This window comes from Anabrus simplex, chromosome 3 (genome assembly GCF_040414725.1).
Source record: "Anabrus simplex isolate iqAnaSimp1 chromosome 3, ASM4041472v1, whole genome shotgun sequence".
NCBI lineage: Eukaryota > Metazoa > Arthropoda > Insecta > Orthoptera > Tettigoniidae > Anabrus > Anabrus simplex.
The window spans coordinates 483,855,163-483,880,127 of NC_090267.1; the positions used below are offsets into that span (position 1 = coordinate 483,855,163).

The following is a 24,965-nucleotide window of genomic DNA, read 5'->3' on the forward strand; positions in this document are numbered from 1 at the left end:
TGTCCGTTACGAGAGATGTCCGCTAAAACAAGTTTGTACAAATAATCAAACATTTTAATGGCAAAGAACATCCACCTTAAATATTAGCATACATATATTTATTTTTATTATTCTAAGTCATTTCTATGTTAGTATTTCAAAGAGAGTTATTATAAGTGATTTTACAATATTTACAAACATGACAGCTTCGTGGTGAAGCTTCGTCTGTGTAAATTTAGCACAAGTTTTCTTAACTGCGATATTGTCGAAAACGGAATCATGTTAAATGGTTCCATAGTGTTCTCGCCATACTCACAGTCCAGCATGACAGACAAATTCTTTATCTGTTTAAGCATATTTAGTCCCTGCTTCATTGACAGAACTGACTCCCACTTTCTTTTCACTCCTCGATTCCTATTTTCCTCCCACTCCTTTAAAATTTCAGTTCTATTCTTCACAATAGTGTTTATTTGAGTTTTCCCGCAGTTGAATTTTTCGGCAAGCTTTCTCACTGAAAGTCACTTTCTATAATCACGTTTCTTCTTGCCTCGAGATCTAAACACGATCGTCCCTTGTTACTCACGTTAAACAGACAACGGAAATGCTACGGTATTTCTGTCTGACTAATTAGCGCCTGTACTGTCTTTTCCTTCTCAAGTTGACCACCTGAGCTCAACCTTATCAGCGACAATCCGAGTTATGAATAGAATGATGCAAGAAGGGAAGAAAATCCCCTGGAATCTTGTGATTCAACAGTCTCTGACAGCATTTCTGGGCAATTAGAATTCTCAGAATAGGCCTATACACCACTAGGTAGAACTGCATTCCGATGTTCCTTCTCTCCCCTTGCACTCAAAATAGTACAAGCATTGAAAAGGGATTTCCTTATGTCTGAAGAATGGTTTTAAAAGAAAGGATGAAGTAGTCCAGCATAATAAATTGTCCTGCAACGTGTAAAGTGTCCGCTTAAGTCGAGTGGACGGGACAAATGGCGATGTCTGGAGTTCGAGGTGTCCACTTAAATATTTATTTATTTATCGTGTCAGAAGTACAAAGTAAGAGAGACAAAAATTAAACACTTGTCTTATGTAAAATAAAGTCGCTTCCGAGGAAAATTGTCCGTATAGGGAGGTGTCCGCTGAATAAGGGTGTCCATTAATACAGGTTCGACTGTATTATGGTTTCGACATTTTCGAGCCCAGTTCGTAGAAAAGATTCACCATCAGAATGTAGCAGAGATGGTGTTATACAATTACTAATCAATAGATTGCATGCTAAAAGCCTGGGTTTAATTCCAAACCTCTCTGAAGTGTTTGTGTGGAGTAAGGGCATATGGCACTATTGAAGGTGATTCATCCGTTAGATGAGTACTTTAAGCTTTGTGTGGATTCTTGGTAGGCTATGTGCTAACACTGGGTTTCACACTATTCGTCATCACACCCACACACTGCATAACACAACACATAACTTGCGGTCATTACACAACACACAGAACACGCTCTTGCATATTGATCTCTGACACAGGTGTAGAATCTCTTGGAAGAGGAAAGTGTTTGTAGAAGATTTTATTTGTAAATCTTTTAGTAATATCTTCTGTATGATCTGGAGTGTGGTGCTAAAATATTTTATTTGTATTCCATGTAACTACCTGGCCTGTACAGTGTAAATATTGTTGTAACATACTGTATTTGTAACTACTAGATTATTGTGCTATATTTACTGGAACAGTCCAGAAAGGTTGTGACGCGAATCTTTGGAACAGGGTGTGTTTGCCTTTGTCTGTTAGGAATTCTAGAAACATGTCCTTTCTATTCGGGAATATGGAAGGTTCGCGATTGAAGTGTTCGAGAAAGTTGTGTAAAGATCGTGACTGCAGAAAGAGTTGTGATTGGTGAATCTGGGCAAGCTCCTGCGTTCCGATTGGCTACTCCAAGGCCAGATTTTCCTTTAAAAGGTAGCGAGGCTGCATTTCGTCCGTCTTGAGTCTGTCTTTAAGTCTTAAGTCTTTGAGCCGTCTTGGTCTTGGCCTGCCGTAGTTTTGACGTCGTCCACGTCTCTTCGCTACTAGAATGGGTTGCCTTAGGGTAGGCGCTGTTGTTTTCTGTCCGGTTTTAAGTTCCATTTAGTTTTCGTTGGTGTATCACACGGGAGGTTGCCCTAATTGCCACTATTATGTTGCTCAGATGTTTTGAAAGGTTAGTTTAACTTCACTCTAAATTGTAATAGTGTATTGTTTTCCTCTTACCTTCAAGATTGTATTGCCAACTTGGTTTGTAATTAAATGTACGATTTTTGTTGACTCTTTGAACTTACAGGAAGCTCTTGTCAAGTAATATCTAACTGATGTGTCTCTAAGAACATGTAATCTGTATTTTACAAACTGTGTATCGGTATTTTCCGCATTGCTGAAACTGTACGCTCTGCTACAAATATGTTACCGGTACTTCAGCGGTTCCACAAACACAGTTAAAGGGAGGAAAGCAAACAAATTACAAGGTGTCTAAACACTATACACACCATAACCATGTAATGAACTGCGGCAAAAAACAGGATAAGTAAATATCAGTGAGGGCAACTTGACAACAACAAATAAGGAACTTGGGACAGTGCTGGGAACCTACCAAAGGCATGGAGTTGTCTAGGTTGCGGTTCTCAAAAAAATCAACGGTGATCTTGGATTTTCAAAATTATTTACCAACCATACCTTACATAATAAATTACAAACAGTTTGAACCTACAACTATACCGCACACATTTAGAAATTTCTCAGCAGTTATCCCCTTTAGAATGGGGTTCAATCCAACTGTATACTATTGTAAAGCTTTTTGACATACTAGAAAAGAAACAAAAGACTTTAGAAAACAAACTTTTCCATTTGAAAGAGAGTAAATTAAACTTGAGGGATCAGCCGACAAGAATAAATGAATCCACTCCAGCTTTAAAAGATGTACCCACTACGATAAATTTGTATAGCACTACTTTCACTGAGAACGAAAGAGGTTTACTCAATAAAGGATCAAAATTCAACTGGCCTAACCCACACATAATGGACGACTTAATAACTACAATAGCAGAAGCAGAGTCAAATGTAAGACAAGTACCAGTAGATTCACAAAATGATACTAGGTATGATATCAAAAAGAAGCTTCCTACCTTAGTTGAAGAATTAATTAACAACTCAGATTCTACTCAATCTAAACAAATCAACAGTTTAAGAACCAAAATTAAAAACAGCAATGTTATAGTAACTAAAGCAGACAAAGGTGAAACTACAGTTCTTTTAAACAAACACGATTACATTAGCAAAACAGAAGCATTTTTTCGGATAATAATTATGTAATAACTAACAAAGACCCTATAAATAAAATTCAGAAGAATCTAAAGAATATACTTAAAAATTCCACTTTTCTAATTAACGAACAATAGTATCAAAAAATTATTATTATGAATCCCAAATTACCAACAGCTAAAGCTCTACCTAAAATCCACAAAGCAAATATGCCTGTTAGACCTATAATCAATAGTAGAGGGAGTCCTACTTATAAAATATCAAAACTTTTACACCAATTTTTAAAGAAACATTACAAATTTAACAGCGATTCAATGATAAACAGTTCAATTGAATTTTGCGAAAAATTAAATAGTTTCAGCTTACAACCACATCACAGGATATGTTCCTATGATAAAACCAATATGTATCCAAGCATACCTATTAAAGAAACCGTTGAAATCATCAGATCTAATATAATCAAACAGGGCAAGTTAAGTACGTACGAAATAGAAGAGTGTATAAATCTATTAAATTTTGTTTTAAACAACAATTATTTCACATTCAACGATAAAATTTACAAACTGATGTGTTTGGGGATGGGTGACCCCACGCCAGGAATTTTAGCAAATATTTACATGGATCATCTAGAGCACAGCAAAATAAAAACAAACATAAAAGGACTATGTTTGTGGTTGAGATACGTAGATGATACCTTTGTTATAATAGATAGCAAACTTAATGACAGTGATGATATATTAAACTTTTTAAATAATCTAGACCAAATAGTAAAATTCACTAAGTAGGAAGAAAATAATCATTCGTTAAACTTTTTATATATTACAGTAACACGAACAGAAAATAAATTTAACTTCCAGATTTATAGAAAGCCATCTTCGTTCCAATAGCTATTAAGAAAGATTCCCTACACCCAGAATCACAGAAACAAGCTGCTTTTTTTAGTCTGATATACAGAGCCTTCAAAATGCCACTTTCTGATAATAGTTTAAAGAAAGAAATTCAATTTATATAAGACTTAGCTTCAGTCAACGGTTATAAAATAGATGTGGTCAACAAAATCATTAATAGAGTGAAATCGAAACTAGCCACTAACCTTATTCCGATCAAAACTGAAAAACCAAAATTCGCAACATTTACATTCACCAACCCAGCAGTATACCAAATCACAAATCCGATCAAAAAAACGGCAAATCAATATTGCATTTAGAACACAAAATCATCATCATCATCATCATCATCATCCTAAACCATCTCCAGTTTCCCGGGTGTGGTATATGAGCCTCCTCCATCTCATCCTGTCCTTGTATCATTCTTCCTCCACCAACTTGTCCCAATCATGACCTCTCAGCAGTACATTGCTCTTAACTAAATCTATCCATTTCCTTCGTGGCCTTCCCACGGGTCGTCTTCCTTCTACCTTTCTGTCAAATTTCTTCCTTGCAGTACTGTTTACTGGCATCCTCTTCATGAGGCCAAACCACTTCAGTCTTGATATCTGAATCTTATTGAGGAGAGAATCATCTATTCCTACTTCTTCTCTAATTTTCTCATTCCTAATTTTGTCTTTCCTGGTTTTCTGGATCATAGTGCGTAGGAATTTCATTTCAGCTGCCTGAAGTTTGGAATTATCTCTATTGGTCAGTGTTGTGGTTTCGAGACTGTATGTAAGAATTGGTGTATAATAGGACTTGTACAACATTTTTGTTTTCATGGGTATTTGCTCATCTCACAGCAGGTGTCTTACCTGGTGGTAAAATTGTGTTGCCTTATAGATTCGATTGTTCACCTCATGTTTTGCCAGGTTGTCATTTGATATAACGCTACGCAAGTATTTGAAAACTGGAATGTTTAACATGACTATTGGTTCTGCTCCTTCCCCATACACTTTCATCACCACCGCCTTGGTCTTGCTGATGTTTAAACCATATTTCTTAAACTCCTCATTCCAGCTTTGTATTCTCTCTCCCAATTCCTCTTCTGAATCACTCCAGATTGCAACATAATCTGCAAATGTGAAGGCTTTGATATCTCCATGTTCTTTCCTTTTAATAGATTTCATTACTACATCCATTACAATAATAAATAGAAGTGGTGACAATGAGCTGCCCTGGTGCACTCCTCTCTTTGTTTCAAACCAGTCCGACAAACCACATCCTACTTGAATACAGCTTCTGTTCCCACTATACAACATTTTCACTTTGTCTATGAGGCTGTCTCGCACTTGAAGTTCTTTCATGCATTGCCAAATTCTTTCCCTTGGTACACTGTCGTATGCTTTCTCAATGTCCAAAAATATTAGAAATAAAGGCTTGTTCTTCTCCCAGTATTTTTCCATTAGCATCCTAATTGCAAATATAAGGTCTGTAGTTGACCTTCCTGGTCTGAAACCATACTGCTCTTCTTCCAAAATTGGTTCAACAATATCTCTGATTCTGGTCTCTATTATTTTTTCCAATATTTTCAGGACATGAGACAGTAGTGTGATACCACGGTAATTAGTACATTTTTGTCGGCTTCCTTTCTTGAACAGAGGTACAATGATGCCCATCTTCCAGTCCTCAGGAATAGTATTTTCCTCCCATATCTTGTTGAGCAGTCTATAGAGCCATTGGATTCCTGGAACTCCCGCTGCTTTCAGCATATCTGCACTTAGTTCATCTATGCCCACTGCCTTTCCTTTCTTCATGCTCTTGAGCGCATTTTCAACCTCAAGCCATGTAATTGGTGGTTCAGTTGTGGTTCCTCGACTTGGCTCTCCTTTATCCGTTGTTATGTTTTCTGTATCTCCATTCAGCAGCTTTTCGAAATAGATCTTGAGTTCTTATTTAATTTCTCCCTCTTCTTGTGCCAGAGTTCCATCATCACATTCTATTGCTTTTATGGTCTCTTGATCCCTTTGCTTGTTTTTCACTACTCTGTATCGCAATTTCATATTTCCTCTACTGTCGTCTTCCAGTTTGTCTGCAAACTCATTCCATTTCTTCTCTTTTTCTTCCCTTACAATGTTCTTTACAGCAAGTTTCTTGTTCCTCCTTGAAGTCTTTGTATTTCTTGTTCATTTCGTTCTTGTCCCTGTTTTTGTTTTTCCTTGTCCAGTGCCTTCTTTATTTGGTTTCTTTCTTTCACCGCTGTTTTCACTCTATCGTTCCACCATGGTGTCTCCTTTTTTCTTTTGATAGAACTTGTAACTCCACATAGGTTTTTGGCTTCTCCCACAAAGGTGTCTTTGAAGGCCTTCCATTCTTCATTAACGCTGGTTACTTCACACTTCGGCAAACTCTGTTGAATTCTTAGTTTGTATTCTTCCTTTATTTGGACTTCTTGCAACTTCCAAGTTTTAACCCTTGGTTTTTTCGTAATAAGTTTGTGCGTTTCATTTGCCTTATGTTTGAAGTCTACTACTAACAATCTGTGTTCACTGTCCATGCTTTCACTAGGGATGACCTTTACATCTGTGATGTATCTGCCACCATCTTTATTTGTGATTACGTAGTCAATCAATGTTTTATACTGGCCATCCCAACTGTACCTTGTTATTCTGTGACTGTCTCTTTTTTTGAAGAATGTATTTTTGATTATAAGATCATTTCTTCTGCACAGATCTAATAGTTGTTCTCCTTCTGGGTTCCTTTGTCCAAATCCATGTGGACCATTGATGTTCTCGTACCCAAGTCTGTCTACCCCAACTTGCGCATTTAGATCTCCAATAATAATAATAATAACATTTTCCTCATTAACTGTATCTTCCAGGTCTTGCCGAAATTTCTCTTTGTCTTCCTCACTGCAGCCTGTCTGTGGGGCATACACTTGTATGATGGTGTACTTAGTGTTCTCCAGTTTCATGAACATTTTAATGATTCTATCATTTTTGCAGATAACTTCAGCTGTAGCATCAGTCCTTTCGTTAATTAAGAATCCAACACCATTTTTCGCTACCTTCTCCTGTCCACTCCAGTATAATTTATAACCTCCACGAAGTGTCTTACTTCCGATCCCTTTCCATTTAGTCTCACTTAATCCCAATATTGATATTTTTCTTCTATCCATCATGTCTAGGAGTTCTTCTAACTTTCCAGTTAATGATAGAATGTTCATAGTTCCAATTCGGTATTTGGGTCTCTTTTTTATTTGGGGTTTCCTTTCAGAACATTGTATATCATCAGCCTTATGGTCATCATACTTTACAATTGTCTGAGAGGACGTGTCAGTCCGGTCTATAATATTCTTTCCGAGGCTCTTTTTCTTATTGAAAGCAACTGTACCCAATACTCTCCTGCTGACTTGCTAGGCCTAACACATAAGAGGATTTTCTTTCAGGGTTTACTCCCTTAGCCTTTGAGGATGCCTTCCTCGTCCTACAAGGCAGTAGGTTCCATCTGTACACCCCAGAAGGATGGGTTGCCTCTTCCGCCATCTCCGCCGTACCGAAGTTCATCTTCTCCGCCGTAGATGCCGTTGAGGTCTTCACCCTTAACCCAGGGCAAGGGCCCTCCATATTTATGACACCTGGAGAGAGGGTGTCCCAGTATTTTAAAACCCCTAGGAATTGGGCTACCTGTTGGTCCGCGGGTTGTATTGGTTATTTCAACCAGCCCTACATACTGTAGGGGCCCCCTATCCGCCACCTGGGGATGTGCTCTGTAGGGGTCAGGTTCCCCTGGTTACTTATTGGAAGTTAACCCCACTACAAGGAGTAAGGTTATTTGTAGGGTAGAACACAAAATACATATAGAAATATATTTTTCAACCATAATAGTGTAAATTCACACAACAACAAATACCCAAGTTCAGGAATCTATAAGCTAATTTGCTCAGATTGTGGTTTTTCTTACGTTAGCCAAACTGGCAGAAGTTTTATAGCTAGATATTTGGAACATGTAAACGCAGCTAAAAAATAACAAATTTTCCGCAATGAGTAATCATATGCAAGAAAAAGGACACAATTTTACCACAGTACAAAAAGATTTAAAAATAATCAGGAAGGTTGATAAAGGAAAATTAATGAATTAGGTAGAGAACATGCATATCTACCTAGACAAATACTTCAATAGAGATAAAAACCTGAACGATGAAATAGAAATCAAAAACCCATTAATAGAACAAATTGCAAAGTTAATACAAACATTCAAATTCAATAGCACAAAAATGACAAACAATTTTATCCCGAATAATAATAATAGTCAATCTACGAATATACAAACACCCCTCCACACAACTTCTGAACATTTCCCTCCACGAATCACGTCATTCTCTAGAACGCCGCCCTCTGTTACCTCCCCTCCCAATGCCCCGCAGATACAGAGACACACATACAACATGAGGAGCGCAAGCAGTCGTCAAACAGCTGAGTGCACTAACGTAAATGCAGGCAGAAGTAGAAAGGGTAAGTGCTGATCCTTCAACATTCGCTTGTTCAACTTTTAAACCATCTAATATATTTAAAAATATATATTTTCCTGTTACAGAGATGTTAACAGACTTACTTTCGTAAAATTCGATGAAGTTACCACTTGCTTATCATCAAAACTTGACTGTCACCATTTGACTTGAGTCCTTGCTAATGTCTGTAGAATTGCTCTACACTGGTAAGGTCTACAAGCAGTTCGTGAATTTGAAAAATTGAACGTTAAATATTTAAAGTACGACAAATTTATAACCTATAATCAACAGTGTGCTTCATTTTGTTATTTTATGGACGAAAAGAATGTTAGTCACGCCTAAACTCAGCTGTTTTGAGAGTGCACTATGATTTTATATCCATAAGGTACAACGTGTGGTAAAGCTCACGCCAATAGTAACAAAAAGATTTTAATGTGTATTCCAACAAATAATTTTAAGATACTCAACAATTTTAACAGATTGTAAATGTATTTATACATGCCTAACTTGTGACATTGTATTTCAAATATTAGAACAAGGTTTTAAAGTTTCAAACACTACAAATTGTTATATTGTTTTAATAAGACGGCGTAATATACAAAGCTTTATATTCAAGAGAATTTTAAGTTATTATGGTTAAGTGTAAGTTATAGAATAATGTTACCAGTTTTAACCTTGTTAAAAATGTTCAAAATTTGAACGAAACATGTCCTAAGTTTTTAATAATTTAGCAATAAAATAAGGATGAGATCCTAATTTTATATTTGCTTTTAATGTATTGAATAGGTGGAAATCAAAGTTTTATTGTTCTTTAACATAATAGTGGTGATTAGGGCAACCTCCTGTGTGATAAACCAACGAAAACTAAGTGGAACTTAAAACCGGACAGAAAACAACAGCGCCTACCCTAAGGCAACCCATTCTGGTAGCGAAGAGACGCTGACGACGTCAAAACTACGGCAGGCCAAGACCAAAACGGCTCAAAGACTTAAGACTTAAAGACAGACTCAAGACGGACGAAATGCAGCCTCGCTACCTTTTAAAGGGAAATCTGGCCTTGGAGTAGCCAATCGGAATGCAGGAGCTTGCCCAGATTCACCAATCACAACTCTTTCTGCGGTCACGATCTTTACACAACTTTCTCGAACACTTCAATCGCGAATCTTCCATATTCCAGAATAGAAAGGACATGTTTCTAGAATTCCTAACAGACAAAGGCAAACACACCCTGTTCCAAAGGTTCGCGTCACAACCTTTCTGGACTGTTCCAGTAAATATAGCACAATAATCTAATAGTTACAAATACAATACAGTAGAACCTCGATTATACGTTCCCGGAAGCTACGTTTTCCCGTATTATCCATTCAAATTACGTGGTCCCGCGAGCATCCTAATTAAATCATGTTGTAAAAATCCTGCATTATCCGTTCCTCGAAGAAACGATTTCCCGTATTAACCGTTCAGAAATTTCAGTCCCATCAATGCTAAATCCTCGATCACGCGTTTTTCAAGAAACTGTATCTCATGAAAGGACGGCAACGCATACTTGCGGATCTTGGTGTTAACGTCCAATCATTGAGGTAATTTGGGGAAGCGGAAAAGCGATCGGCGGTGAACTTGCATTAGGGACCATCTTAGCATCGCATTCTGGTGGTATTGTTTAGAGAATCGAAATCACAAAGCAGAGTGTGTCCACAACAATTGGAAGGAGACAGAGCGCATTTCGACAGCTCTACTTGAAGACGGAGCGAGTTTTGTCAAATGTTCGTACTTGCAAAGCGTCTACATTATCTCCAGGGTTAGACGTTTACTTTTTTTTTCCCCCCAGAGTGTATCGCCGAACAGGTTTTCATCATTTCCCTCAGGGCAATGTATAGTCACTGAGCTTTGAGGCAGGAATCTAAACAACTCCTTCTTAAGTAACACAAATTTAGTATTTTAATATTATCGCATACGATTACATTACATGTTATAAATCTCATTTTTGGTCCGTATTGAAAATTTACAATTCAACAACAATAAAGGTGTTTTAATTTAATCCACCCATTCAATACTTTTATTTTCACTTATAGTGGTTACATAAATAGACTCGCAGTTAAATGGGACATGTTTCGCCCTCAATTAAGGGCATCTTCAGCCTAAAAGCAATCATCAAGAGTACAACTAATATTAAAAGTGAAAGCTAGAAGTTTAGCCAGTTATTAAAATTCGGGACATAAAAATGTGAAAAATGATACAATATATAAAGATGCTAATGGAAACACTGTCAGTGATTAAACTATAATCTTGTCGGAGACTAAAACTTCTTCCATTAAAATTCCAATTAAAACAGTTCATTTAAAATGCTAGTGGAAAACCAAAGTGGTAATAATATAAAGCCAACGGCATGAGGGCGTGAACACAAGCATAAACATGATTGTCATAAATGCAATATGTCCAAGGCCACTGATGATATTCATCAGCATGAAGTGAGACAGAAGCATCAGGTGAAAAATTGTAAGTGGCCCTTAACACCGGTAGGTAATTCTATTGGCTGAAACCTTGCCAGGAAATTTCAGTAGATACTGAAATAATGTTTTCTGTAAGAGAAGGAAAAGATTAAATGAGAAGTTGAACGTAAGGAGAAACAAATGAGGACTTACATGTTAGTTGAAAGTTGTTATTTGTTATCTACTGTTGTGTTGGTTGCTGCCCTTCTGTTGACTCTGAGTCTGGTGTAACTGTGCTGCAGAGGCGACAGTGAACTCGGAGGGGAAGGAATTAGGGGAGTGTGGAAGGGAAGAGAGGATGGGTGGAGTCAATTGTGACGAGGCTGACAAAGGGGAGGAGTCAACCGTATTGCTGGAAGTAGGCTTAATATCTGTAGGTATGGGAGAAGTATTAGAGTATGAAGAATTAAATATATTAGGTATCCTAAATTTATTCGAACTAACTGACTTTAATAATTTCGGCATTAATTCATGTATCATACTTTTACTGTCCGTGGTTTCATTAAGATTCTGTTGCTTATTGTACGTCTGATCTAAATAGATATATAAACTTTCTAATTTCTAACATTCTCCCTTTTTCTATGTTTCTAATTATCGCTAGGTCTTTCTCTATGGATTCAAATCTGTGACCAGTCTCCCTCGTGCAAACTCATCGCTGAGTATTTACGTTATCGAGACCAGAACAGATGTTGCACTTTCTTACATACATAAAGCCATGGGAGGTTTTGGGATTGCCTATTACTGTTTTGCTCCTAATGTAAGACTAGGAATTTCACGTTATTGTGTTAAAATGTTAAAACCCTTTGCATCATTTCGCACTCGTACCGACTTGGACAGCGAGCGCGTTTTCCAACTGAGGTCAAGGTCGCGAATAACCGTAAATTCGGAAGTTTTGATAATACTTTTTCTCTTTCCAATTTAATCATGATTAATGACGGACATAATTGAATATAATGCATTCGAAAACTTGAGAATCGATACTTACATTCGAAACAATTTTCTCGAGTTCAACATAACTTTTAAAAGTCGATGTAGGCTGTAGGCCTAATTTGCGCGGTACAAGATTTCCACAAACTGGCTACGAACAGTATACCGGTGACCAAATTACAATGGAAGATTTAAAGAAAAAGGGATTTCGCCATCATGTTGGGCACTTTTATATCCAATGTGCTTTATTTTATTAGATTAGAGAATTAAAAACTACTTGTGGTCGATTGTTTGGTTTTTTAGGTTTTTCGAACAGTTTGACTGATCAAAGTTGCTGAACTGAAAGAAGTTTTCAGAGGAAACCGACGAAGTTTCCCCGGTAAAACTGAATGTAAAGTTTTGAGACTTTTAAGTCGCGTACCGGTAATTAATGTTTGAAGCCGGCCCCGCGGTCGAACTCGCCTGCCTCTCACCCGGAGGACCCAGGTTTGATTCCCGGCCAGGTCAGGCATTTTTACCTGGATATGAGGGCTGGTTCCAGGTTCACTCATTCTACGATTACCTTTAATTGAGGCGCTATTTAATGGTGAGATGGCGACCCCGGTCTCGAGAGCCAGGAATAACGGCCGAGAGGATTCGTCACACTGACCATGCGTCACCTCGTAATCTTCAGGCGTTCGGACCGAGCAGCGGTCGCTTGGTAGGCGGAAAGCCCATTGGGGCTGTAGTTTGGTTTGGTTTAGGGGTGTTTGTAAGATTTTAAGTATACATATTTCTTTTTTTGTGATGTTTAGCCAAATTGTTCATGGTTCATTCATTCCCGGATTTTCCGTTTTCCCGTGTTGTATGGTTTTTTTTTTCCCCGGTGGTCCCTCCAAAAACGGAGAATCGAGGTTCCACTGTACAGTATGTTACAACAATATTTACACTGTACAGGTCAGGTAGTTACATGGAATACAAATAAAATATTCTAGCACCACACTACAGATCATACAGAAGATATTACTAAAAGATTTACAAATAAAATCTTGTACAAACACTTTCCTCCTCCAAGAGATTCTACACCTGTGTCAATCACCTCGGAGGCAAGTCATATACAGTAAAAGTCCGTAGTAGTGATTGTTGTTATATCCAATTTTTCGTAAAAGTCAGAAAGAAACCCAACATATTAAAATCTGTATGAAACAGCGATCACCTTGTTCAAAACTTACGTTTTCACGGATGGTTTCCATACTGCGGCTTACTCGTTAGTTATTTTTCTAATTCCGATACTAGGTCAGACGTGTCAAGTCTCCCAATTTGAGCGGGAGACTCCCGATTTTTCATCATTCCTCCCGATCGCCGGGTCCGATCTCCCGATTTTCAGAGCAATATCCGTAATTTTCGTATTATTTTAAACTCCCGCGGATTTCCTCGTTCTATCGATATGTGGCTGAGTATGGCTGGTCGATAGTTCTAATAATGATACCAGATGGCAGTACAGGGCACAGTGGCCAGTCATGTGCTGCTCTTTTGTCTATAATAGTCATTCTCTTTGCAAGCGAGTAACATTCTCTTTGGAGTAACCTAACCTCAGAAGTAGCTCACCATAGTTGTTTTACCCGGGGCAAGACCTGCAGAAGTGCTCGTGTTGTGCCTTAATATTTGTTTTGGCCAAAATGTCAAAAAAAGAAATATGATGCAGTGTTTAAAATTGCTTATAGGGAAGAGTTTCCTTGTTTGAGTGAATCCAGAAAGGGACCAACGTTCACATTCTGTACTATATGTAGGTGTGATTTTTCAGTTGCGCATGGTGCGAAATGCGATATACTCAAGCCTATGCAAACGAAAAAACATAAGGAGAGTGTCCAGTGTGTAGAAAGAAACCAGAAACTGAACTTTTCACGTAAAAACCAAGATGTAAATCCTGTGACGAATGCCGAAGCATTATTTATGTCATTTATAGTAGAACATAACCTGCCTGTAACCTTTGTTTCACAAAATGTTTCCTGAATCGGAAATCGCTAAATGATATGGGTGTACTAGAACGAAACAGCGGCTATGATTATAGAAATGTGCATGGAAGAGAAGGTGAAAATTGTATCACTTTTGCAGGTGAATGCATTTTCTGTTGCTACTGATGGTAGCAATAAAAGAGACTTGAAGATATATCCCATTGTTGTAACATTTTTTAGGTCTGAACTATATGAAATTCAGAGTTGTCTACTCTCTGTGCTGAATTTAGAAGGGGGTGCTACTGGAGCTAACATTGCCAATCTTTTGCTCTCAACTATTCGGGAATTCTGCATTCCATTAAAAAACTTCTTAGCTCTTGGTGCTGATAATGCTCCAGTAATGGTAGGATTAGATAATGATGTGGCAGGATGTTTGAAGCGGGAAAATAGTAACATAATCCTTGTAGGCTGCTCTTGTCACCTAATTAATCTTGCTGCCGAGAAGGGTGCGGCGTGCTTGCCCGTAAATGTAGATGAAAGTATAAATGATATATTTTATTATCTGGAAAGAAGTGCAAAGAGGAAAGAAAAGTTCAGAGAATTTCAGACTTTACACAACACAGGGATCAGGAAAATTCTGAAGCATGTGCCTACTTGATGGTTATCACTAAGAAGGTGTTTAGATAGGATTTTGCTTCCGAGGAACACTTTCATTACATTGGAATACTATAGCATCACTTCAGAGGCTTCTCTGGCAATCATTCTAGGTTTCGTACTCGAACAATATCACCTAACCTTACGTAACCATTTTTGTATCATAAAAATATATTTCAAGCCCCAGTTGAATGATAACCTTTCCGCTATGTGTTACTTGGCAATAGCCTTTCTGAAATGTAACCAGACACGAGAATATATAAAGTAACCACTGAAATCAGTGATTGCACCCTGCCATATCTTGAAGTATTAGGCTACATTCTTACTCAATTTCAGTACGTATGGTAGTATTAAAATTACGCAGTTGTTTACAAAGAAATGTTCTGTGCTTTTGTTTCGAACTTGAAGGTTTGTTTACACTGGTAGACTTTTGCAGGGTCATCAGATGTTGACAATAGAGCTTGCTAGCACACGTAGCAAGAAGTCAATATGGAAGATCGATCACATTCAAGATAACAACTGGCATGCATAAATATCGAGAGTGTTGAGAGAAAAACCTCACTATCAACTTTCTGTACTATGAATTTGCACATTGTGCACAATCTTTATTATTATAAATATCAAGAATGGAAACAATTACACATGTTAAATCAATCGTAGTAACGGCTAAATCAGTGAAAAGGTTCTTGTAATCGAAGGATATTACTCAGTTTAATATAGACATTTTCAAGGGACATGAAAAATTTTCATTATAACAGAGTTCTCGTTATATGTTTTACTCGCTATAACTGTATACGAAAGCAGTGTGATTTGAGATTTGTTTCCATTCCTGTGAGGAAAGGAGTAACTTGTTTCTTGATCAAAGATGGTGCACACAAATAAATGAAGATTGTAAGTAGTTCATCACCACAGCTATTAGACTCACATTCAAGTACCTGGGCATTGGAACATGCACACAGGATTTTCCTATTGTGCTATGCTTTATGTAGTGCGGGTGTGTGTGATATAAGCTGTTCTCATATGTTCTGCCTGTTACAACAGCTGTTTCTTTTCTTTAGGGCGTGGGGTTCTGGAAATTGTTAAGTTACTGTAAGCGTTACCCTTGAAAGTGACTTAATACATCCGACACTTGGCAGTGAATATAGCGTGCTATATTCGTACATATCATCAGTACGGAACATGAAGCTCATAAATTATGAAACCTGGGTGTGAGTTGAAATGTTGCATGTGATTTTTGCCACATTCATCTCTATTCCTTCATTATAATGGCATGTGGCGCCCGGAGAGGCCTGGTGCAGTTGATGCTCTGTAATCCCATATATGACATGGAATGAACAGAAATTGTAAATACAAAGTAAATGCATAATTTACAGAAAATACATTGGCCTAGTTTGCACAGATGTAGATTTGCACATACAATTCTTTCTGTACCAACAGTGATGAGATTTTGACAATATCGTCTCAACTGAATGTGTGAAGAGGGCATTCATTTGCTGTATGCCAAATTGTCTGGAACTCTGCTTCACAGTCACAAAGTAGAGAGTTTTTGAAACTCCACAAAAACAGTGTGAAGCATATCTTCTACAGTTATTGTGGAACATATTTAGAGACGTTTGTGTTCTTGGAAGCTCAAAACAGCTGAAAGATGGTTTGGATCAAAGAGGCTGGGTTACTCTGGAACTGCATGCATCCATTGCCATTTCCATTCTGTAGTTAGATCAAAGCCGATTGTATGAAAATTATGTACAAAATACAGTAATACCTTGTTTATATGTTTCTCACAAGTACGTTTTTTGTTTACAACATACTTACATAAGATCGTGTCCCACGTCACTGCTACAGTTAACAGGTAGCTTTAGGCTGATTTTTGTTAGGAGTCCACATGCAGTTTCTATGCTTGTCCCTTCACTGATTATTGAGTTTAAGTACCCATGAGATTTATGACTTCCTGTCAGAAAAATTACCCCCAGCCAGGGATAGTTAACACTAAAAATAAATCGGTGAGTTTGACTGATGTTCCACGGTGCCTGAAGATACTGTACCAGTGACTACGCACGCCGAGGGTTTGACAGTGCTAGATGTGGGATTGCGTTATGTCAAGTAGCCAGTTGAAGCTATGTCAGATAACACTATACTTCTTAGAAGATAGCAAGACATTACTGCTCAAAAACGAAACTGTGTTTTAAGACAAAGGACACTGGACAATTTCTTTAAAATTTAAATCCATGTTTCTTTTTATGTTAGCCCATATCTAACCAAGGTTTGTACTGTATTGGTTAACTTTTTTTGTGTGTGTTTATTAAACATTTATTCACCCTGTACCCATTGATTCGTTCTTATTTCCATGTAATCAAAGTTTTTTGTAATTCGAGGTAGCGGCAGCCCCAGTTAGCTGGAGTTGTGCAGGTTCTACTGTATAATAGTACTAGGTTTGTTTAAGTGATACAGAATCAAAAAACCTTTGAAGTATCCTACACTTCACATTGTACATGTATCATTTACAACCTCCCTCCAAATCATTTGACTGATACTGAAAACAAAGCCCCCTTTTCCATTGTTGTAGTACTAGTTGCCCATTTTGGAAGTAGAATCGACTTCTCGTAGACACACCTGTCATCTACTCAGATACTTCCCATCTCACAAGAAATAGGTGAAACACATAGAATATAAAAGAAAGTTTCTATTGAAAGACCTTACTCAACAGGAACAGTGTATTGTGTGTTCAATTTCAAGTAAAAAAATTATTTCTAGCTTCTACCTAACTTTTGCATGCTTCTTATTGTTAGACTTTCCCTAGTGAAGAAGAAATGTTGACAATTTGCCTTTGTTTGTACAGCCAACATACAACCACTCAAGTTAATTATACAAAGAGAATTTAGTTTTTCTATGCTCCCAATATTTCTTCATCCTCTCAGATGCAGACATCCTTTCTTCAGTTGAGAACAGTCTACCTTTTGCCCTTTTATTAATTTTGGTTTGTAGTCTCACATACTCTCCCATAAGTCCAACCCCTCGCCCACGTCGTGGGAGATGAGCAACATCATAAAGTAAGGAATTGCCTGGTGGGGTGATGTACAGTGGGGACTGCGTGTTCCCCGTGCCCACTTCGATAGCTTTGAAGGCCCAGCAGGAACCCTGAAAAGTGGTGGCTAACAGGGCTGTGGTGAAGATGCTGCTGCCTTGTAGTATGTGGGATTGGTTCTCCAAAGGCTAAGGGAAGAAAACAGAGATCACATTCAATTTTACAAAGTATACATTTTATTATTCACCTATTCAATACCTACAATACCACGTTTTGTGATTACATAATCATAAAAGATTAAAAAGTTGTGGACATGTTTTGCCCTTCTTATTGGGCATCATCAGCACTTTAGTTAATATTAAAACAAACAATTTTTTGAAAAGAATGATTACATTATTGATTATGAAAAATTGAGATGAGATATGTTGTGATATTTAAAAAAAAAATTTAGACAATATTGTAAAATATACTACAATAATTTTATCATGTGCTCGTACTTCCCATGTCAAATTTCTTAACTACTGATTTAAAGAAAAATAATTTTTTTTTAATGTCACAGCATATCTCATCTCAATTTTTCATAATCAATAATGTAATCATTCTTTTAAAAAATTGTTTTATTTTTATTTTTTAAGATTAACTAAAGTGCTGATGATGCTCTCAATAAGAAGGACGAAACATGTCCACAACTTTTTAATCTTTTATGATTATGTAACCACAAAACGTGGTTATGAAAAATTGAGATGAGATATGTTGTGATATTTTAAAAAAAATTTAGACAATATTGTAAAATATACTACAATAATTTTATCATGTGCTCGTAGGTATTGAATAGGTGAATAATAAAAAGTATACTTTGTAAAATTGAATGTGATCACTGTTGTCAATACGGACCAAAAAATGAGATTAATGACTTGAAAACAGAGATGCCAACTATTACGGTTCAATCGTAACAATTACGAATTATAATTACGCCTTGACGAATCACACACCACAAATTACGATTTTTTATTGATTTTAAATCTAAGTGTATGTAGTGTTCAAAATGATACGCAATGAATGCCATTACAGCTTGAATTCTCAGAATATTATTTTCGGATTTCTCTGTGATCATACCCCTTTCCTGTCCCTTGTTTAAGAATATTTTGAGTTTTCACGCGCCGAACGTAGGGTGTGCTTCCAGTACCGGAAAATAGGCACCTGTGAAGTGGTATGTCTTGCGGAGTTGTTGTCTTTGTTCATCTTATGATCAGACTTCCATGCAAGTATGGAGTTCTTTTGTCCTTGTTTTGGTGGGAAAGTGGTGACAAACTCCGTTTCATTGTGAATACTGTATGCGTGATTGTTGAAGAATTATTTATTGCGGTTTTGGTTGCCAAATTTAGATATATTGCTCTTCTAGAATATATGCTAATTGTGTGTGTTACGAAATGCGCAAGGTTTGAAATAATGAAGCGATTTCTTGTGCAGGAAAATACGTTGTGATGACGTTACCGTGACAAGTGATACCAGTATTAAACCAAAAGTAGTTCAAAAATTTAGCGAGGAATACTCGAAAGGATGGCCTTGTTTACTGCTTTCCTCAAAATCTCATTCACACGTGTTTTGTAGTGCGTGTGTAGCCGCGATTTTTCAGAGGCGAATGGTGAGGAAGAACACGACTGTATTCCATGCTAATATGAACTCCGAACTGTTAAGTGCTCTGTTAGTGCAGAGGATTCACATGATATCAAAAGAAAAAAGCACGTCACCAGTGTACGTTTACCAAACAGGAACTACAAGCTGCTGAAGGAGCAACTACCGTACTCAACAAAAGAAATGATCCTTCAACCTTCACTCAGATATGTACTGCAGATCACCTGTTACTTTAGTAGGGACCGAGCTCGATAGCTGCAGTCGCTTAAGTGCGGCCAGTATCCAGTATTCGGGAGATAGTAGGTTCGAACCCCACTGTCGGCAGCCCTGAAAATGGTTTTCCGTGGTTTCCCATTTTCACACCAGGCAAATGCTGGGGCTGTACCTTAATTAAGGCCACGGCCGCTTCCTTCCCACTCCTAGCCCTTCCCTGTCCCATCGTCGCCACAAGACCTATCTGTGTCGGTGCGACGTAAAGCAACTAGCAAAAACTTTAGTAGGTAAGAATCATGCACTCTTTATACACCAGTCTTTTGAATATGTTACATCTGGTTGGATTGTATGTTGTTCATTGATTTTTCAATAATATGTAAGTTAGTAAGATCTCGGGGGGAAAAAAAAAAATCTACGGCCGCCCCCTCCCCGCCCTACCCTGTGCCCTAACGGCTGCATTATGAATTACCTTTCTTGAAAGTTGGCATCTCTGCGGAAACCCTGATTAAAAATTACCCGTCCTCCAGAAGAGGTTGGACGTAGGGCTGACACCCCACTCTGTAAAAAAAGGTCAAGTTGCGAAACTTCAATGAAAGAAAGCCGGACTGATCAATGGAGACAAACTTGATGTGGAAAAGGACAATGATAATCGACCATCAGTACATGAAAGAAAGAAAAGAAATATAAAGCGTAAGTCAGATTTATACAGTGGAACCTTCGATTCTCAGTTTTTGGAGGGACCACAGAAAAAAAATGTACAACACAGGAAAACGGAGGATCCGGGTACAAATTATCCATCAACAATTTGGCTAATTATCACAAAAATGAAATATGTATACTTATAATCTTACAAACACCCCTAAACCAAACCAAACTACAGCCCTGATGGGCCTACATAGCAACTGCTGCTTGGTCCGAAGGCATGCAGATTACGAGGTGACGCATAGTCAGTGTGACGAATCGTCTCAGCCGTTATTCCTGGCTCTCTAGACCAGGGTCACCATCTCACCATTAAATAGCTCCTCAACTAAAGGTAATCGTAGAATGAGTGAACCTGGAATCAGCCCTCATATCCTGGCAAAAATGCCTGACCTGGCCGGGAATCGAACCCAGGCCGTCTGGGTGAGAGGCAGGCAAGTTAGACCGTGGGTCCGGCTTCAAACATTAATTACCAATATGTGACTAAAAAATCTCGAAACTTTACATTCAGTTTTACCGGGGAAACTTCGTCAGTTTCCTCTGAAAACTTCTTTCAGGTCAGCAACTTTGATCAGCCATACTCTTCGAAAAATCTAATACCCGTAACGCCAAGCCAAACAACAATCGGCCACAAGTAGTTTTTAAATCTGTCATCTAATGAAATAAAGCACATTAGATACAAAAGCGTACAACATGATGGCGAAACCCTTTCTTTTTTTATCTTCCATTGTAATTTGGTCACCGGTATACGGTACTGTTCATAGTTTATGGAAATCTTGTACTGCGTAAATTAGGCCTACCATACATTGACTTTTAAAGGTTATGTTGAACTCGAGAATATGGTTTCGGATGTAAGTAGGCCCTATCGATTCTCAAGTTCTGGAATGCATTATATTCAATTCTGCCCGTCACTAATCATAATCAAATTGGAAAGAGAAAAAAATATCATTAACACTTCCGAAATTACGGTTATTCGCGACCTTGACCTCCACTGGAAAGCGCGCTTGCTGTACAAGTCGGTACGAGTGCAAAATGGTACAAAGTTTTTAAATCCAACGTGCGCAAATAAAATGACTGCGGTTTTTGTAATATTTTATCACAAAGACGTGAAATTCCCAGTCTAATATTAGGACCAAAACAGTAATAGGCAATCCCAGAACCTCCCTTGGTTTTATATATGTAAGGTCTAAGGTGCATCATCTGGTCTGGTCTCAATAACATAATTGTGTACGATAATATTGAACTACTAAATTTGTGTTGCTTAAGAAGGAGCAGTTTCGATTCCTGCCTGAAAGCCCAGTGTCTATACAGTGCCCTGAGGGAAGTGCCGAAAATCTGTTTGGCAATACAATTGAAAAAAGTAAAAAAATTAAATAAAAAATAAACATCTAACCTTGGACATAGTGTAGATTTTTTGCAAGTACGAATTATTGAAAAAACTCGCTCAGTCTTCTAGTAGAACTGCGGAAATGCGCTCTGTCTCCTTTCAGTTGTTGTGGATACTCTCTGCCGTATGATTTCCGAGGATTATCTAAACAATACCATCGGAATGCGATGCTAAGATCGTCCATGACCCATAAGTATGCCGTAGGGGCCCTTTCGTGAGATGCAGTTTCTTGAAAAACGTGTGATCGAGGATTTAGCGTTGATGAGACTGAAATTTCTGGACGGTTGATCTGGGAAATCGTTTCTTAGAGAAACAGATAATGCAGGATTTTTACAACGTGATTTAATTAGGATGTTCGCGGGACCCCGTAATTTGAACGAATAATACGGGAAAACGTAATTTCCGGGAACGTATAATCAAGGTTCTACTGTATATTGGAACCTGGAATGTGAGATCTTTGTATCGCCCAGGAGCCCTGAAGGTGCTGCTGAACCAAACAATGAAGCTGAAGCAGAGTATTATAGCTCTACAAGAAGTAAGGTGGACCGGAAGTGGAATTCTAGAAAAGCGAGAAGCTAGTATATTCTATAGCTGTAGCGAGGAGGAGCACGAGTTTGGCACAGGATTTGTGGTACGCCACTAGCTAAAGCACATTGTAATTGGGTTTACACCTATTGGTCCAAGAATGTCAGTACTCAGGATAAAGGGTAAATTCTTTAATTACTCTATAATTAACACCCATGCACCAACAGAAGAATCTGAGGAAGAAGAGAAAGAATTGTTCTATGAACTTTCGGAAAGAACATATGATGGTTGCCCAGGACATGACATTAAAATAGTTGCTGGTGATCTAAATGCTCAGGTGGGAAGGTAACGGATATATAAGCCAACAATTGGTCCCCACAGCAAACATACTGTAAGTAATGATAATGGAACGAGACTTACATTATTTGCAGCATCTAGAAATATGGTTGTGGGCTCCTCATTGTTCCCACACAAAAACATACATAAAGGAACATGGACATCGCCGGATGGAAATGTCGTTAACCAGATTGATCATGTGTTGATAGATGCAAGGCACAAATCAGATCTCTTGGATATGAGGAGTCTCAGATACCCAAAGATAGACTCAGGCCCCTTCCTGGTACGTGCGCGAATTAGGGCTAGGATCTTCAGTGCATTCAAAGGAACCCGAACCAACATACCAAAATACAGTATAACAGCTCTAGAATCATCTGAAGTTAAAAAGCAATACCAGGAGAGGATAATACAGATCCTTGAAAATACTGAAGAATGCAACGACATTGAGTATCAGTGGGAAATGATTAAAAATGCAGTGGAGACGTCAGCAAATTAAACACTGGGAATTGAAACAAGATATGGTTTGATACTGAGTGTGAAATATCAACAGAAGAGAAGAACATGGCATACAGAAGGACATTACAATCAAATTGTACAAGAAGAATGAAGGAAGTCTATAAAGAAAAATGGAGGATTGAAAAAAAGAACCATCAGAGGAAAAAGAATGAAGGCAAATATCGAAGAAATGGAGCTTCTGAGAAATCAAAATGAGGCAGGGAAATTTTTCAGAGAGGTAAATGCTGCACGGAAACCCTTCTGTGGCAAAACTAGCTTGATGAAGGATGAAACAGGAAAAATTGTTAGCGAAGGGAAAGAGATATGTGAAAGATGGCGGCGACGTTTTCATAGACTCCTGAATTTCAGAATGATAACTAGAAGCTCAATTGATGTGCAAGGAGAAAATGACCCTGGCGAAAATATAGGTCCACCAACTTTAGAAGACATGATAACTGCCATGAAGAAATTGAAGAATAACAAGGCAACAGGAACAGATTACAGTAATATCCTTGCATTTACGTTCCCGTCTTTTACAACATTTCTTGTTGGTCCCCTGAGATTTCCTATGCTCACAATGTATTAAAATCCTCAAATTTACGTTTGCGACATTTTATGCTTCTGCCATTAATGCCACGACAGGCCGTTCAAGAGGAAAAAATTTGAGGTAAAATGGCTTCGTCGCAATTAACCTAAAACGCTTTGAGTAACCATGGCATGACGACCAAATCAAACAACCATGGTCTATAATAACTCTTAAAACTGTCAGTATTGAACTTCCGCGTAACCAATGCAGTGCATTCTTTGATATCAGGTGTTTTCCACTACGTCCTAAACTTTATTTTCAAATCAGACAACGATAAAGTGCTCATTAATCTTTCAAGAAGTAGAAGAAATCCGGTGAGTTGAATTAACAAAAGGAGAAGGAGATATCGGATGTTTCCTCTATAGCTAAGTACAGTATAAGCCACAAGAAGGAGACGTTATCAAGTTATTCACTGTTTGTCTTGCTCGAGTTCGTTATTTCACGGTTATTGTTTTCCATTTGTGTTTGTTGTTGGAGTTGTTAAAGTTATTGTCGCTGATTCGTCACATTTACTGTATTTTTGTTTTTCATTACGTTTTTTGTTCTTGTTATGTGAGTCGAGTGGTCAGAGTGAATTGCCGCGATCTTCCTTTCCCGTCGTGTGTATTTGTTAATCCTTCTTTGTTATCGCTTTATTGTTTTCCTGCTAATAATGGAAAAAAAGAAGGAAAGAAAAACTTTCACTATGGATGAGAAAGTTTGAATATTAGAAAAGGTTGATTCGTACCGCGGAACAAGTGTTTCATTGGCACGCGAATTGCAAGCTTCCTGTATCCACACTGAATACAATTGTAAAAAACAGAGGAAGCATTACATCAAGTGCTTCAGAATGTGGACCAAACTCCAAGAAAAGGAAGTATGCGTCATACTGCAAATACGAGAAAATGGAAAAAACTGTAAAAAGTTGGTTTGAAACTTCAAGAACTGCAGGCATTCCAATTGATGGTGAACTCTTAAGGGAAAAGATGCTTAAAGTGGCAAACATTCTTCGCATTGAAAATTTCAGCGCGTCCAATGCCTGGATCGACCGATTTCGAAAAGGTATAACCTAACCTATAAAACTATTTGTGGGGAATCTAATGCAGTTAGTGATGAAACTGTGAAAGAATGGACCAATAGAAGATTGCAGGATCTGACCAAGGATTACGAACCCAGGAACATTTTTAACCTAGATGAAACTGGACTGTTTTTCAGTGTGTTGCCCAGCAAGACTTTGGCATTCAAAGGAGATAAATGCCATGGTGGGAAACACAGCAAGATGAGGCTCACAGTGATGTTGGGAGCCAATGCTGATGGCTCTGAGAAGCTCCACCCCTATGGGATGAGGAAATCTAAAAAGCCTCATTGCTTCAAGAATATGCGATCATTACCTACTGCCTACGATGTCAACCATAAAGCTTGGATGACCTCCGATCT

At 38.0% G+C, this 24,965-nt stretch overlaps 1 protein-coding gene across 5 annotated transcripts in view; it reads left to right on the forward strand.

The window, feature by feature from the left end:
• The window catches only part of LOC136866541 (nuclear pore complex protein Nup58), a 166,127-nt gene that overhangs the window by 24,462 nt on the left and 116,700 nt on the right, over window positions 1-24,965 (forward strand). The gene's annotated exons all lie outside the window — the stretch shown is intronic.